The sequence below is a fragment of the Macrobrachium nipponense genome, chromosome 15, assembly GCF_015104395.2.
Source record: "Macrobrachium nipponense isolate FS-2020 chromosome 15, ASM1510439v2, whole genome shotgun sequence".
NCBI classification, from domain to species: Eukaryota; Metazoa; Arthropoda; class Malacostraca; order Decapoda; family Palaemonidae; genus Macrobrachium; species Macrobrachium nipponense.
Window position 1 is genome coordinate 43,549,785 of NC_087208.1, and position 14,957 is coordinate 43,564,741.

At 33.5% G+C, this 14,957-nt stretch overlaps 1 long non-coding RNA gene across 1 annotated transcript; it reads left to right on the forward strand.

The window, feature by feature from the left end:
* Positions 1-805: 805 nt before the first annotated feature.
* Positions 806-7,521, forward strand: LOC135226838 (uncharacterized). Its single transcript, XR_010317293.1, has 3 exons — positions 806-944; positions 5,486-5,603; positions 7,114-7,521. It is a non-coding gene; the product is annotated as an uncharacterized LOC135226838 (long non-coding RNA).
* Positions 7,522-14,957: the final 7,436 nt, after the last annotated feature.

Below are 14,957 nucleotides of genomic sequence, written 5' to 3' on the forward strand. Positions count from 1 at the left end.
AAGGTTTAGATAAGAATATTACGATAATTGAGCGAGAAAGGAGAACAGAGAATGACGTAAAGAGTATCCTATCCTCTCATTAATTCTTAAAAAAAAAAAAAAAAGCCTTGAAAGGGTATTTTTTTTAGTTTCCTCATGGCCCCTGCAAGGAGAGTTATTTATTTTTTAGGCATATTAAATCAATTTTAGTATATTATTTCACTTTCATCAAAGAACCGTGAAGAAATACAATATTATAATTAATAAAAAGCTTTGAACTTGTATTTTTTTTAGTTTTCTCAGGGCCAATGCAAAGAGAGTTATTTATTTTTTTAGGAAATTAATTATTTTTAGTCTATTTTTTCAATTTTATCAAAGAACCTTGAAGAAATACAATATTATATTTATTTAAAAAAAAAACTTTGAACTTGTGTTTTTTTAGCTTCCTCAGGGCCCATACAAAGACAACAATTCATTTTTAATGTATATTAAACTATTTTTTGTCTATTTTTACGTTTTCCTAAAAGAAACCGTGTCATAATACAAAATATAATCAATAAAAAGCTACGAAATGGTATTTTTTTCAGTTACCTCAATGCCCTACGAAAAAAAAGAAGCTTTGAACTTGTATTTTCATAGAGTCCTCATGCACGACCCATACAAAATGTGATTATTTGTTATGTATATAAAATTATTCCTAGTCTATTATTGCAATTTTATATAAAAAAACAAAAAGACGAAATATGATATATTAGTCAAATATATCTGGCTTTTTAAACGAAATCTGTTTCTTCTTGCCATTGGTGGTCCTTGTTGGTGCTACACGTCAACGGGAGTTGTTTTCTAACGATATTTTGAGGTCTTCTTTCTTTAGTTACCTTTTTGGAGTTGAAGTAAATTACTGTTGTGTATTTTCGAGCTATCGTCGATTCCGTCGTATCGTCGACGATATATTAGCAACGATAGTGAGGAAATTATTGCTTCATTTAGATTTTTTATGTAAATTAGAAGTGAACAGAGTGTCCGTAAAGTCCCAGTACCGTTACAAGCTATGCATAATTTTAATGGTACTGGGACTTATGGAGGGTAAAACATCACAGCAGGCCAAACCAGCCCACCTACAATCGAACGCTTGCCACCCTCCGAAAAAGTACATTATAACGCGTCCTGACACCGGAGATGGGCATCAGTCGCGACTTGTTGTTGGTGAGAAACGGAGCTAAAGACCTCTACTCTCCTTTCGAAGTAAGTATTTCTCCAAAGTTAGAAATTAAGGCCAATTTTAAGATTTGAAACAGAGGGTACTGAAAAATGGCGCCCACGGCAGTGGAAATCTCACCAAACGCTTTAGAAATACTTACAACTAAAAATGTTTCGAAGATTGACGCCATCTCGATGTTTACGGAGTCGCTTGTGTCAACAAACTTTCCATTTCCTGTGATAAATCCGTACACCACTTGTACCCACAGACGCTGGAGCACTTTATCACAACAATCGAAACACATTTCTCACCAACAACAAGCCAGGAGTAAACAGCTGTTTTGGTAGAAGATGACGAGAAGCGTGCTCTTAGCTAATTTTTAAATAAGTAGTAAAACATCAATATTTTACATATTTATGATGATTAATTTGAAAATATTCGTTATTGAGAAAGTAACTCGACTCTGACTCAAATTTAAGTAATTATTTTTCTGAATTAGAACGTTCTTTTAAGTTCTGTATTATGACGTCACGACATCTTGACTTTCGTACCTATTGTAAATAATTGCTATACTCAACTGTCATTGCAGAACAGTTTACCAGTTATTCATGCAGATTGTTATCAGCTATACATGTAATTGTTATAATCGTAATGCGCATATATATCTTTATTATTTACTTTTGGATATATTGAAGATGTTTTACTGCTGGATTATCGCCGTAGTGTGACGCAATCGTTTTCGGTCCATGAGCCTCTGTCTGTTTTCGCACCATAAGAAATTATGGGGCCGAATTTGCAATGACCAGAAAGTCATTAAAAGAGGAAAGTTAGCATTGAGGGGCATATGTTTTGACTGAGAAAATACAAATTTATTCAATAGCTAGCTTGTAAAAAATACTTGGTTATAAAAACTTGATTGACAACTAAGCAGCATGTCAACTATGGGTTTCAGAGACAGTGCAAGCACGTTTTTGGGCAATACCTATTTCTGTAACGAACACTCGTACAGAACGAGATTTTGCTATAGTGCATTACACCCAGTGCCGTAATTTAAAAGGGTATCGTGGATCACCAATCGTAAAGAATAACGACACTTGTCCTTGTACCAAGAGACAAAACTCCATTATGCAGAAATGGATACGAACACGTGTATAAAGCTCCACCTACCCTCTCCCATCCCCCCCCCCCCCCTCCCCCCCCCACCGCCATCCTTTTTCTTCTTTTCGTTTTCCTCTGCCTTCCTTTCTCTCATCTCTCTCTCGCTCTCTCTCCTCGAACTCTCTCTCGGTCTCATCTCCTCTCTCTCTCTCTCTCTCTCTTTCTGTTGCTATTCGGTATGTGTTGACCCTCCAAACTGGGAATAAGACTACACACAAAACGTTGAAATTGGTGAAATTAGGGTATGTATTGGAAGTATATACATAAATTATTAAAGCAATTTTATCACTTATTGCATTACTATGACAACTAGAATTCATGGAAACAGTTTATAATAATGGAACGGCGTATGTGTGAAGCCTCCACTAATTGTGGCAACGATGATTTTGCCATTCTTAGCATGCAAACATTAAAGCATGCAAACATTAAAGGTTACATTTATTTCTGGCATACGATTATTAAAGAAATTCAAAATAATAATAAAGACTGAAATCAATGAAAAGTGCTAGCAAAAACAAAAAAACAAAAAAAAAAAAAAACGTAGTGGTTCCTCTGCACTTTTCCGTATTCGTTCCTCTATGGTTTTCGGCAGCCAGATGTACGAAAACGTTAGAAACATTTGATTTTATTTACTTTAGAAATATCTGTAATTTTTCGGGGTAATTTGGTTGCAAAAAAGGGAGGGAAATATAACATGAATTAAATCAAAATTTTTAAATAACAAAGTAAATTTAAACTAAATAACGAGTAAGTAAACAGTTTAGGGAATAATAAAAAACTTTGCAGTTTCGTCGTCTGTCGTTGTCTGCTGTTCGAAATTGTGTTTATGGCGCGCGCGCTTAGAAACCAGGAACAGCAACGGGTTTAAAGTGCAATGTGGAGTGAACTGAGACCAAAATGTGTATAAGTAACAATCAAATAAGCACTGTGGAGTTTCAGTTGTGATGGCAGTAAGGATAAAAACCGCCGATTACAAGGTAAGAATGAATTCAGTTTCCAACCATAACCCCGGGAATAACAAGTTTCATACTTTCACTAATATAGGCAACAAAATGTTGTTTTATTGTGCTGATTACAACTGCAATCTTGAGTAAGATCAATAAACGTTACATACATACGCTAACATTGTTCAATGAGTGCTGGGAAGGCTGGGGAAAGATGGTGGTGGCCGTCACTGATGAGAAACCGTCCATGCAAAACGTAGCCGCCATATTGGATTTCAAAACTGCCTTGAAAACATATTTTACGAAGAGCTCACATGCTTATTTTAGTTCGTATGGGGCTTTCATATATCACAATATGTTGACGAAACTTCAGTCTTTTAAATGGTATGCTTAGAGTTGCAATTGTATTCATGTTTCACCAATTAAATATCGGAAGTGAATAAAGATCACCCGGTCCTGACCGTGATGAGGGTTGGCCTGTCGTGATGTTCTACCAGACATCCTTATGTTCGTATGTTTTTGTTTACTGTGTTTACTTTACGATTTAAGTAGCCATTTAAGTGTGCATATAAGTTTTAAAGACAATTTTGGGCAAGTTTAAGCTTGACATGCTCCTTCCTGAAGCTTGGGTTAAGCTTCATTGCATTTAAGCTTCGTTGCGTTTGGGTGTATAGGCCTAGTGATTTGGTATTTTATTAACATTTAACTAAAGTTTAAGCTTAATTTTCACTATTCTAAAGCTTAGGTTAAGCTTCGGAGCTCTTATGTAAGCGTTTTTATGAAATTCGTTACGCAAAGCTTAAGCTTAACTAGTTTAAGCGTAACTTATTCTAGGTAGGATTACCCAGTGATGTTTGGTGTTTCGATAACTTTTAAGTTAATTAAGCTTTAACTTTCTCTTTTCCAAAGCTGTAGCCAAGCTTCAGTGCACTTGAGTATCTGCAATGCATGAGTTTTTTAATAATATTAGTCACGCAAAGCTTTAGCTTAACTAGTTTAAGCGTAACTTTCTCATTTCTAAAACCTAGGCTAAGCTTCGGTGTATTGGTCTAGTGTGCACAAGTATTTTGTTACTAGTTTGTTACTCTAAGTTTAAGCTTAACTAAAAATTAAGCTTAACTTGCATTTTTAAAGCCTAGGCTAAGCTTCAAGTGCATTGATTTAAGTGTAGTGAGCCTAGGTAGTATTTTAGGTAGATCTAGGGTACTTATTCGCGGCAGCCTAGGTAGACTATGGCAGTTGCAGTTTATCTATGCAGTTTTACCTACTGAACAAGAATTTTAAGTAATATTTATTCGGACGACTGTAATTAACCCCCAGGGGCCAGTACTAAACATGGGCGAATACATTGAACGCCCCAATCCCTAGTGGATGTCGTCTCCGCGGTTACGTTCCTTGCAGTCGGTGCAGACAGCTTCTGTAGCAATACCATATTTTATTAATTTTTTATGCAGAGTTTAAGCTTAACTAGTTTGGGCCAAGTTTCAGTAGTGTTACTAGTTTTAAGCTTTACTTTGTCTCTGCTGAAGCCTAGGCTAAGCTTCGGTGCATTTAAGGTAGAATGTTGTGGGGCCACTCAGGGGCCACATCTCCCGGAATGCGGCCACCTTAACCGAAAAAGTACTTTTTAATTCAGGCAAGAGTTGTGGCCCATCCAAGCAGTTCAATGGGACTTTCTATGAAACCTCTAATAGTTTTCTCCTAAATTACGAAGTAATGTCATAATTAATAGTGGCATTTTTCGGGTGGTCATGGTCCGGGAGAGGTGGCTGCTATGAAGCCGCTCTTTCGTTTACCCTAGAATAGTTTAAAGTTTGTGTTCTTGGGTTTTCAGACTGAATATTTCTAAAGCCTAGGCTAGGTTACATTACTGTTTAGACTGAATATTTTCAGACCTAGGCTAAGTTACATTTGTTACGATTTAATATTTCCAAGGCCTAGGCTATGTTAAATAACTGTTTAGACTGAAATCTAAGGCCTAGGCTAAGTTACATCTGTTTAGACTTAATATTTCAAAGGCCTAGTTTAAGTTAAATTACTGTTTAGCTGATATTTCTAAGGACTAGGCTAAGTTACATTTGTTTAGACTTAATATTTCAAGGCTTTGTTTAAGTTACATTGCCCTTTAGTCTGAATATTTCTAAGGACTAGGCTAAGTTGAAGGACCACTTCTGTACTACATAAATGTATCTTTTTTTTTCAGGTTTTTGGGAGCATTACAGCACTACATCTCTTTGGAGTAAAGTATTGTGGATTTACGGAGACTAAAAACCAATGACGTTAATGCGCAAACTTCTGAGAAAGCTAAAACCTGCACAAAGGTAAAGCCTTAGCTGAGAGAAAAATCACTTCGTTCTCCATGGTTTATTGCGTAAGGTTAGGTAGAAAAATGTTTTGCTTAAACCCTTAGAGTAGTAGTAACTTTTACAGGGGTGGAGGTCCCTCTCATGCCCTGTCCCATATGTCCCAGAGAACTATGGGAAGGGTCATTAGAGATTTAACATTTTGTTTTGCAGGTGTTAAATCGACCCATAGTCATTTTCAGAAGTTAACTTGCATTAATTGATCTTAAATATTAATAAAAGTAACATAATTGTTTTAATGTTAATCATAAATAAATTTGCTGTGAATTTTTCATTTTTAAGACTTAAAAGTAAGGTAAATGCTTATTAGATAAAGAATATTTTAGTCTATGGTTTAAAAATAAATAATGAATGCCTAAGATTAAATTTTTTGTATATAGGTTTGAAATTATTTATATTAAATGCTAATATAATGATAGTGTATGGTTTTGAGATTTTATTTTAATATTCTGAAGTGCTAATGATGAAGTACCTTTTTGGTATTGTTCTACTTTTCATGGGGATTTGAAATTTTATTAATTTTTATTAATTTTTGATTTTTAATTTGGCTTATTTGACTTTTTATATTTTTTTATTTTCACTTATTTGAATTTTACTTTTTTTGGCTTTTCAGTGGATTTGAGTTCTTCCTTTCAGTGGATTTAACTTCTACTTTTCTGTGGAATTGACAAGTTTTTATTTTATTTTGTCAATTAAATACTTGTCAATAAAACTTTTATTTTCCAAATTTTTTTGTAAGTTCCATATAGTAATTATTTTTCAAGAATAATTGTTATTGAGTTGTAAACTTTGTATTTCCAATCTTTTTATTTAATTTTGCATCAGATTAAATTAATGTATGAAAACTTTAAAATCTAAAGTACCTTTTCTTTGCTTAGCATTTAAAAAAAAGTAATTTAACTGTATTAGAAGTAATATAATAAAGTTCAACTTTAGTGTTTTCATACTTCATTTTAACTCGTACATCATTTTAAACTAACTTTGAAACTCGAAACCGATGCTTTAAGACTAATATATTTAGTTTTAAGAATAGAACGTGACTGTTAAGACCCATGCAAACTATACATTGTAAAGAGCTATTTTTATTGTATTAAGTGTAATAAAATCCTGTAATATTCCTGTTTGATTGTATTTCGGTAACTTTAGTTTATTTTGTCTTGATTCTTTTAAGTAACTTTTAATAGATTTCCCTAGCAGGCCTCAAAAGTCCCCTTCAATTTTTACCCAGTATTTAGCATTTGTAATAAAATATCTTATTTTTGGTATTTTTTTATAGTTCTGTTCAGAGGCTTTTAAAGAGTAAAAGTAAAATTGCAGTATGTATCTGAACCTAAATTCATTGTAGTTTATAAAATTTAAAATTTTATTAAATTTCATTTCATAGGAGTTAAGACTACAGAATGTTAGATTTAATATAATTGTACTTCAATTGCCAATACTTTTTCCTACAGCTTTCATTTATTTGCAGGTTAGGCTTAGTGGGAAGTCCTTTATAAGGCAGGAAAGCGGAGTACTTTGATTATTCAATCAAGAATAATGGCTTTAAGCCAAAAATCACTTTACAATTTAGGTGAGAATGGAGCCCGGATATTGATAAGCTTTTGTTATGCCAGTGTGTTCTTTATATTATGCTACATATTTTACATTATGCTTTAATTTGTCTGTTTATTGCCTGTATGCCCACCAAGTTTTGCCTTTAGTGTATGCTAAAAAATGATTATTGATGTAATTAGCAATTTAAAACACTAGTTTTAAAGCTATGCATTGTATAATCCTATGCAAATATATAATGAATCTTCTTGCCTTCACCAGTATGTCTCCATAAATATCCAAATTAATAAATTTTGAAAGGTGTTTAGTACCATTTATTTTGAAAGGTGTTTTTTTTACCATGACCTATTGAACTTTTACCTGTTTTATGTAGCTTAATAAATCTTATGGCTTTACAAAACTGATTTGTGTAGAAAAAATGTTTGTACATAATAAATCTTATGGCTTTACAAAACTTACTGATGTAGAAAAAGTTTTAGACACCAGTGACTTTGTAATGAATAGTTGTGGTGCCTCCATAAATGAACCCAATTTAGATATAACATTTTCTGTTTTTTTCCTTTATGAATATTTAGCAACCTAGTAGTGACTAAACATTTTCATGGCTATCAGCAAAGGAATTCAGGTGGAAGGACCTGCAGTTGGGATGTTATGCTGTTGTGATTTGACTTATCAATTTGTGAATAAAATCAATCTCATAGGAGGCTCTTTTAAGTGGTATCTTGAAGGCCAGGTAAAGTATTTTCAAGAATCTTTAGACATTTTTATACATTAAAACAATTTTTACTGAATCCTTACCTACAGAAGTTGTGCAGTAAACAAGGCTAATAAAGTACTAGCCATATCTAATTTGTGGCCTGACAAAAATCCAGACAAATTGATTGCTGGTCATGGAATATAGGAAAGTTAACTGATGGTCAATTATGAATTTGTTGCTGGTCAAATATGAATTTATGGTAAAATATTAATTGGTTGGTCAAAAAGTATTTGAAGTTTGTATCAATGGAATGCTGAAAAATAAAATTGAGGATATGTTTAGATATGAATTATTCAGCTTGGTTTTCATGATTCTTGGAAGTTTGTTTGAATGGAATAATACACATTCTTTCCTGGTATTGGTAAATAAGAAATCCATGAGCTGTCTAATTTTTAGAAAAGGTGTATTAACAAGAGTGGCTACTGCAACACAAAAAAATAGCTGAGTTTTGATATTTTGTATTAACACGAGAGTGTACTACACGGTTTTTTTGAACTTTTTCATGAATCTTATCGAAGTATGAATTTAAACTTCAATTTCTTTTCTCATGCTGCTGTTTTAGTACTATAAAAATAAAATCCATTTCCAGTTCTCTAGCTAGAAGTTTAAATCGTAAACATTAGCCAGCATGTTGAATAAGTAGCATTGATGGTAAATTTATAGTACAAAGATTGATTCTCAAACCATCAATAGTAAAAATTTAGTAGTATCAACAAGCCTTGAATGTGACACAACGGAGTATGAGAATTTTTATTCAAACTAGAGCCAACTTAGGGTCCTGTTAATAATCGTTCAAGGTTTACCACTGACATATTCTTGTTAAATTACCAAGAATATAGTTAGTAAAGAGAGACTTTGGACAATTTAAGTATATGGGCAAAAAGATCCAGTAGATTCATAAATTTACATTATAGCAATCAGATTTATTGGCATATAAAGTATGCAGTAGTGTTACTACATAAAAGTACGTCCACACGGTCGAACAATGTCCCGATGGACAAACTTTACCATATCATAGGCGAAACAGGATGACGTCATAAGCGTTGAAACGATGGAAGTAGAGGTTGTATACCTCTGCTTTTACTCTGCTCACAAGGCAAAGACCAGCAGACAATTGTTAATTGGCAACAATGTTTGACCGTCGGACACTGTTCGACCGTGTGGACGTACCTTAAGAAGCTATATTTGAAATGCTACATGAATGGTGAGGCTATTTTCATGAATCATTAGAAATTTAGACCCACTTTTCTAAGTTCAAATCAATATTACACATTTCAGGAAATTAGGAAATGAAAATAAAGTGTTCCACAAGGAAGTGTTGACTCACGTAGCACATTCCTACTGGCGTTACTGGTTTCAGAAATGGGTTTAATATAGGAATATTGCCATATTTTAAGAGGTAATGTGTATTTTCATAAAACGCAAGTCCATACACGGGCCTCTGCAGTAGGTTTCTAATTTGTTGAAGCTTAAAGCTAGGCAGACACTAATAATTATCAGTGTATAAAGCTGGACAAAAATTAACAAAACCTAAAGATTACAACTAGTTTCCAAAAGAGTATCTCTTAAACATAATTTCTGAAGAGATCTTGAATTTTTAATATCTAAGAATCGACTCCCATCTGTCACAAGGGTCATTTCATCAAAAACTGTAATATCACAGATTCTGAGTAAACATTCATCTTCAGCTATTACCATTTCAAAGCGTCCTCCCTCAAACTTATTAATATACGTTGAAATATGCTTTGTACCAGCAGCAGCAGGCTGTACAAATGAAAAGCAAACAAGTTATATTGCTCTATACAGCCTCTGATAAAATTGGGCAGGTGTTTTGCATCTTGTTCAAGGGTGTACTTGAGTGCATTCGACTGGTTTTAATCACTTTCATGCTCTTTGGGTGCTCGGATCAGATTTTGAGAGAGAGAGAGAAACACAAGTGCTTTTGCACTATTGTTCAAGTGTGTACTTTTGTACATATAAACACTTTTTAATAGCTTAATATGTGCTTAGCATGTGAAGCTGAGAGAGAGAGAGATAGGCTAGCTACAAAATTTTTAAATTTTAATCTTGTCTGGAAAGAAAGAGAGAGACTATATGAAACCTTAACAGGTATTTAGACTCTTATAAAGCTAGTTGTCATAGATTTTGATAATTTTGAATATACTTGTTTCAATTAACCTAAAATCAATTTTGTATAATTCTTACCATATTATTATTATTATTATTTTTTTTTATTATTATTATTATTATTATTATTTATTACTAATTATTATTATTGAGTTTTCAGGTCACAAAATATAGGATTCAAATGTTTTATTCATTTTATTATTATTGTTATTATTATGTTATTATTATTATTATTATTATTATTATTATTATTATTATTATTAGTATTAATAATATTATTAGTATTAGTATTAGTGTTATTATTAATATTAGTATTATTATTATTAGTATTGTTATTGTTATTTGTTATTGTTATTGATTTTCAGATCACAAAATATTACAAAAATTAAAAATAAAATTTTTTATATCACATTATTATTATTATTATGTTTTTTTTTTTTTTTTTTTTTTTTTTTTTTGCTCTATCACAGTCCTCCAATTCGACTGGGTGGTATTTATAGTGTGGGGGTTCCGGGTTGCATCCTGCCTCCTTAGGAGTCCATCACTTTTCTTACTATGTGTGCCGTTTCTAGGATCCACACTCTTCTGCATGAGTCCTGGAGCTACTTCAGCCTCTAGTTTTTTCTAGATTCCTTTTCAGGGATCTTGGGATCGTGGTCCTAGTGCTCCTATGATTATGGGTACGATTTCTATTTTCAGATCTTGATACTTATCCATTTTTTCCCTCTCTTTCTCTTCAACTCTGGTGTCCCATGGTATTGCGACATCAATGAGTGATACTTTCTTCTTGACTTTGTCAATCAACGTCACGTATGGTCTGTTTGCACGTATCACCCTATCCGTTCTGATACCATAGTCCCAGAGGATCTTTGCCTGATCGTTTTTCTATCACTCCTTCAGGTTGGTGCTCGTACCACTTATTACTGCAAGGTAGCTGATGTTTCTTGCACAGGCTCCAGTGGAGGGCTTTTGCCACTGAATCATGCCTCTTTTTGTACTGGTTTTGTGCAAGTGCCGGGCATTCACTTGCTATGGTGGTTTATGGTTTCCTTTTTCGTATTGCACTTCCTACATATGGGAGAGATGGTTTATTCCGTCTATCATACTTTGAACATATCTGGTTCTTAGGGCCTGATCTTGTGCCGCTGTTATCATTCCTTCAGTTTCCTTCTTTAGCTCTCCCCTCTGTAGCCATTGCCAATTGTCATCGCTGGCTAGTTCTTTAGTCTGTCTCATGTATTGTCCGCGCATTGGTTTGTTGTGCCAGTCCTCTGTTCTTTCTGTCTTTCTCCTGTCTCTGTATATTTCTGGGCCTTCGTCTACTTTTATTAGTCCTTCTTCCCATGCACTCTTTAAGCCACTCGTCTTCACTGGTTTTCAGATATTGTCCCCAGTGCTCTGTTTTCGATGTTGGACGCAGTCCTCTATACTTAGTAGTCCTCTCCCTCCTTCCTTTCGTGTTATGTATCGTCTGTCCGTATTTGCTCTTGGTGTAGTGCTTTGTGTATTGTCATTTGTTTCCTGGTTTTCTGATCTATGTGCGGAGTTCTGCCTTCGTCCATTCCACTTATTTCCTGCGCTGTATCTGATTACTGGCACTGCCCATGTGTTTATGGCTTTTATCATATTTCCCGGCGTTGAGTTTTTGACTTGAGTATCGCCTTGAGTCTCTGCATATATTCTTTCCTGATCGTGTCCTTCATCTCTTGGTGTTTTATATCTCCTCCTTCCATTATTCCCAGGTATTTGTATCCTGTCTCATCTATGTGTTTGATGTTGCTCCCATCTGGTAGCTTTTATCCCTTCAGTTCTCGTTACTTTGCCTTTTTGTATGTTGACTAAGACGCATTTTTCTATTCCAAACTCCATCCTGATGTCCCCAGTACAATCCTTACAGTCTGATTAGGGTATCTATTTCCTTGATGCTCTTACCATACAGCTTGATGTCGTCCATGAACATCAGATGGTTGATTTTGTTGCCTCTTTTCTTGAGTTGGTACCCGGCATCCATCTTCTGTAGTACTTTTGTCATGGGAATCAAGGCTACTACGAAGAGTATTGGGGACAGTGAGTCGCCTGGAAGATCCCTCTCCTGATATTAACCTCTGCTAGTCTTATTCCAGAGCTTGTAAGTATTGTATTCCAGTTGCGCATTGTATTTTTGAGGAAGCTGATGTGTTTTCCTCTGCCCCATATATTTTCAGGCATTCTATTAGCCATGTGGGTGGTATCATGTCGAAGGCTTTCTTATAGTTTATTCCATGCCATGCTTAGGTTGGTTTTTCCTTCTCCTACTGTTCTTCATTACCATTTTGTCTATCAGGAGCTGGTCTTTTGTGCCCCTACACTTCCTTCTGCAGCCTTTCTGTTGGTGGGGGATGGTGTTTGTCTCCTCTAGGTAGTTGTATAGCCTTTCACTGATGATACCTGTTAGTAACATTATTATTATTATTATTATTATTATTATTATTATTATTATTATTATTATTATTATTATTATTATTATTATTATTATTATTAGTAGTATTATTAGTAATAGTATTAGTAGTATTAGTATTATTAGTATTAGTATTAGTATTATTATTAGTATTATTCTTTTTTATTATTAGTATTAGTATTAGTATTATTGATTAATGAGTTTTCAGATCACAAAATTATTACAAAAATTAAAAATAAGATTATTATTATTATTATTTATTATTATTATTATTTATTTTATTATTTATTATTATTTATTTATTATTATATTATTATTATTATTATTATTATTATTATATTATTATTATTATTATTATTATGAGTTTTCAGATCACGAAATATCAGAAAAAAATTTATAAAAACAACTTTTTTTTTTTTCATAATATTCAAAGGCCATTAAATCTGGTTTCTTCCATTGAAAGTAGGAGCTTGTTCAAGAAATTATGGAAATAAATGAGGGATTATTAACTTCAAGTGAGAGAGAGAGAGAGAAATAAAATGACCTCAGATTCAAAACAAAAACCCAGAAACATCATTAATTTTACGCATCGTGGAAAAAAAAAAAAAAACCACGATTTTTCCAGTGACCATAAATCTGTGCAATATATTTACACTTTACCTCAATTCCGAGTGATAAATAAGATATACATTTTGTCCATCTCTATCTTTACAGGAAAGAGACAACCACAGTTCCTAGCAAGACTTTTCGAGCAAGTACCAGTTACTTCCCTAACCAACACATAACTAGTGAATCGGTTTATACAAGAATAAGGAACTGTTTCTCCCCTGCTAGCTCCCTTCTGTTCTCGTGGGATTATCTCCGGGGGGGGTGGGGGGGGGGGGGGGGGGGAGGGGGGGGGGGGGGGGGGGGGGGGGGGGGGTCTCTCCCTCGTAAGGTGAGGAATTTTGTATTTAATGAGATCAGCTGTATAATTTTGTATGCAATTCATGAATGTCATTAATGCTTTTGGGGGATTGAAGTGTAGAGGTTGGATTAGTTGTTTTCGTTTTTGTTTTTGTTTAAGTATTATTCATTGAGCATTTTCTTGTGTGGGAAAAAATGGTTCAGTTCTCTGGGCATACATACATCTACATGCCTGATGTAGGTGTGTGTATTTATGTAATTTATATACATTGTATCTATAAACATATAAGTATATATATACATATGTATCTCTCTCTCTCTGTGTGTGTATATATATATATATATATATATATATATATATATATATATATATATATATATATATATATATGTACATTTATAGTATAGACATATATATATATATATATATCTATATATATATATATATATATATATATATATGTATTATAGATACATATATATGTACATATATACTACTTTTAAGTATTCAATGTTCCATTCTGCTTGCACGACCTTCCATTGATATGCAAATCTCGACAAAAAAACAATGCAGTTTTCTTCACCCTCTGAACCCTGTGTCTCTCTCTCTCTCTCTCTCTCTCTCTCTCTGCGCGCATTTCTGCGTTGCATATTTCATGCATTCCAAATCCTGGATTTCTGGAGTCATTCTTATTATGTATGACTTACAGGCTTTACTAATATTTTCCTTTTCATGGTTCACTGTGGCATCGTTTGGCAGTATTTGTCATAAGAGGAAAACTTTAAAAAATGTTATGAGTTTATGCTTTTCTCCGTCTCTGATATTTTTTTTTTTTTTTTTTTTTTTGCTGCAAAGCGGAGTGACAGACTTTTGCTAGAGCGTGAATAATAATAATCTTGCAATGTTAGACTTTCGGATTCTTCCTCCTTCTCCAGTTTATCAAAAAGTTTTTATTTTGTTTTTACGAATTCCTCTCTCCTGTTTTCTCCATTAAATGTCTCGTCTTTGGCTTCACACGTCCTCGTAAATAAGATTGTTTCGTAATAAGATATTCGCTTCAGAAATGGAGGACGATATTGCCAGTAAAAATGCTTTTAAGTTGAATAAAAACACTTCTTCATTATCTTGATTTTTACTCGAATCGTCACTTTGAGAGGACGTCTCAAAAGCAAGTGACTATCTTGAAAGGTAGGGACTACCTTGGAAGATAGGGACTATCTTGAAAGATAATCCCTATCTTGAAAGATGGTCACTATAGTAGTAGACACTGACTATATATCTTGAAAGATAGTGATTGTCTTGAAAGATAGTGACTATCCTGAAAGATAATGACTATCTTGACAGATAATGACTATCTTGAAAGATAGTGACTATCTTGAAAGATAGAAACTATCTGGAAAGATAAGGACTATCTGGAAAGATAGGGACTATCTGGAAAGATAGTGACTATCTTGAAAGATAATTACTATCTTGAAAGATAATAACTATCTTGAAAGAAAGAGACTGTCTTGAAAGATAGTGACTATCTTGAAA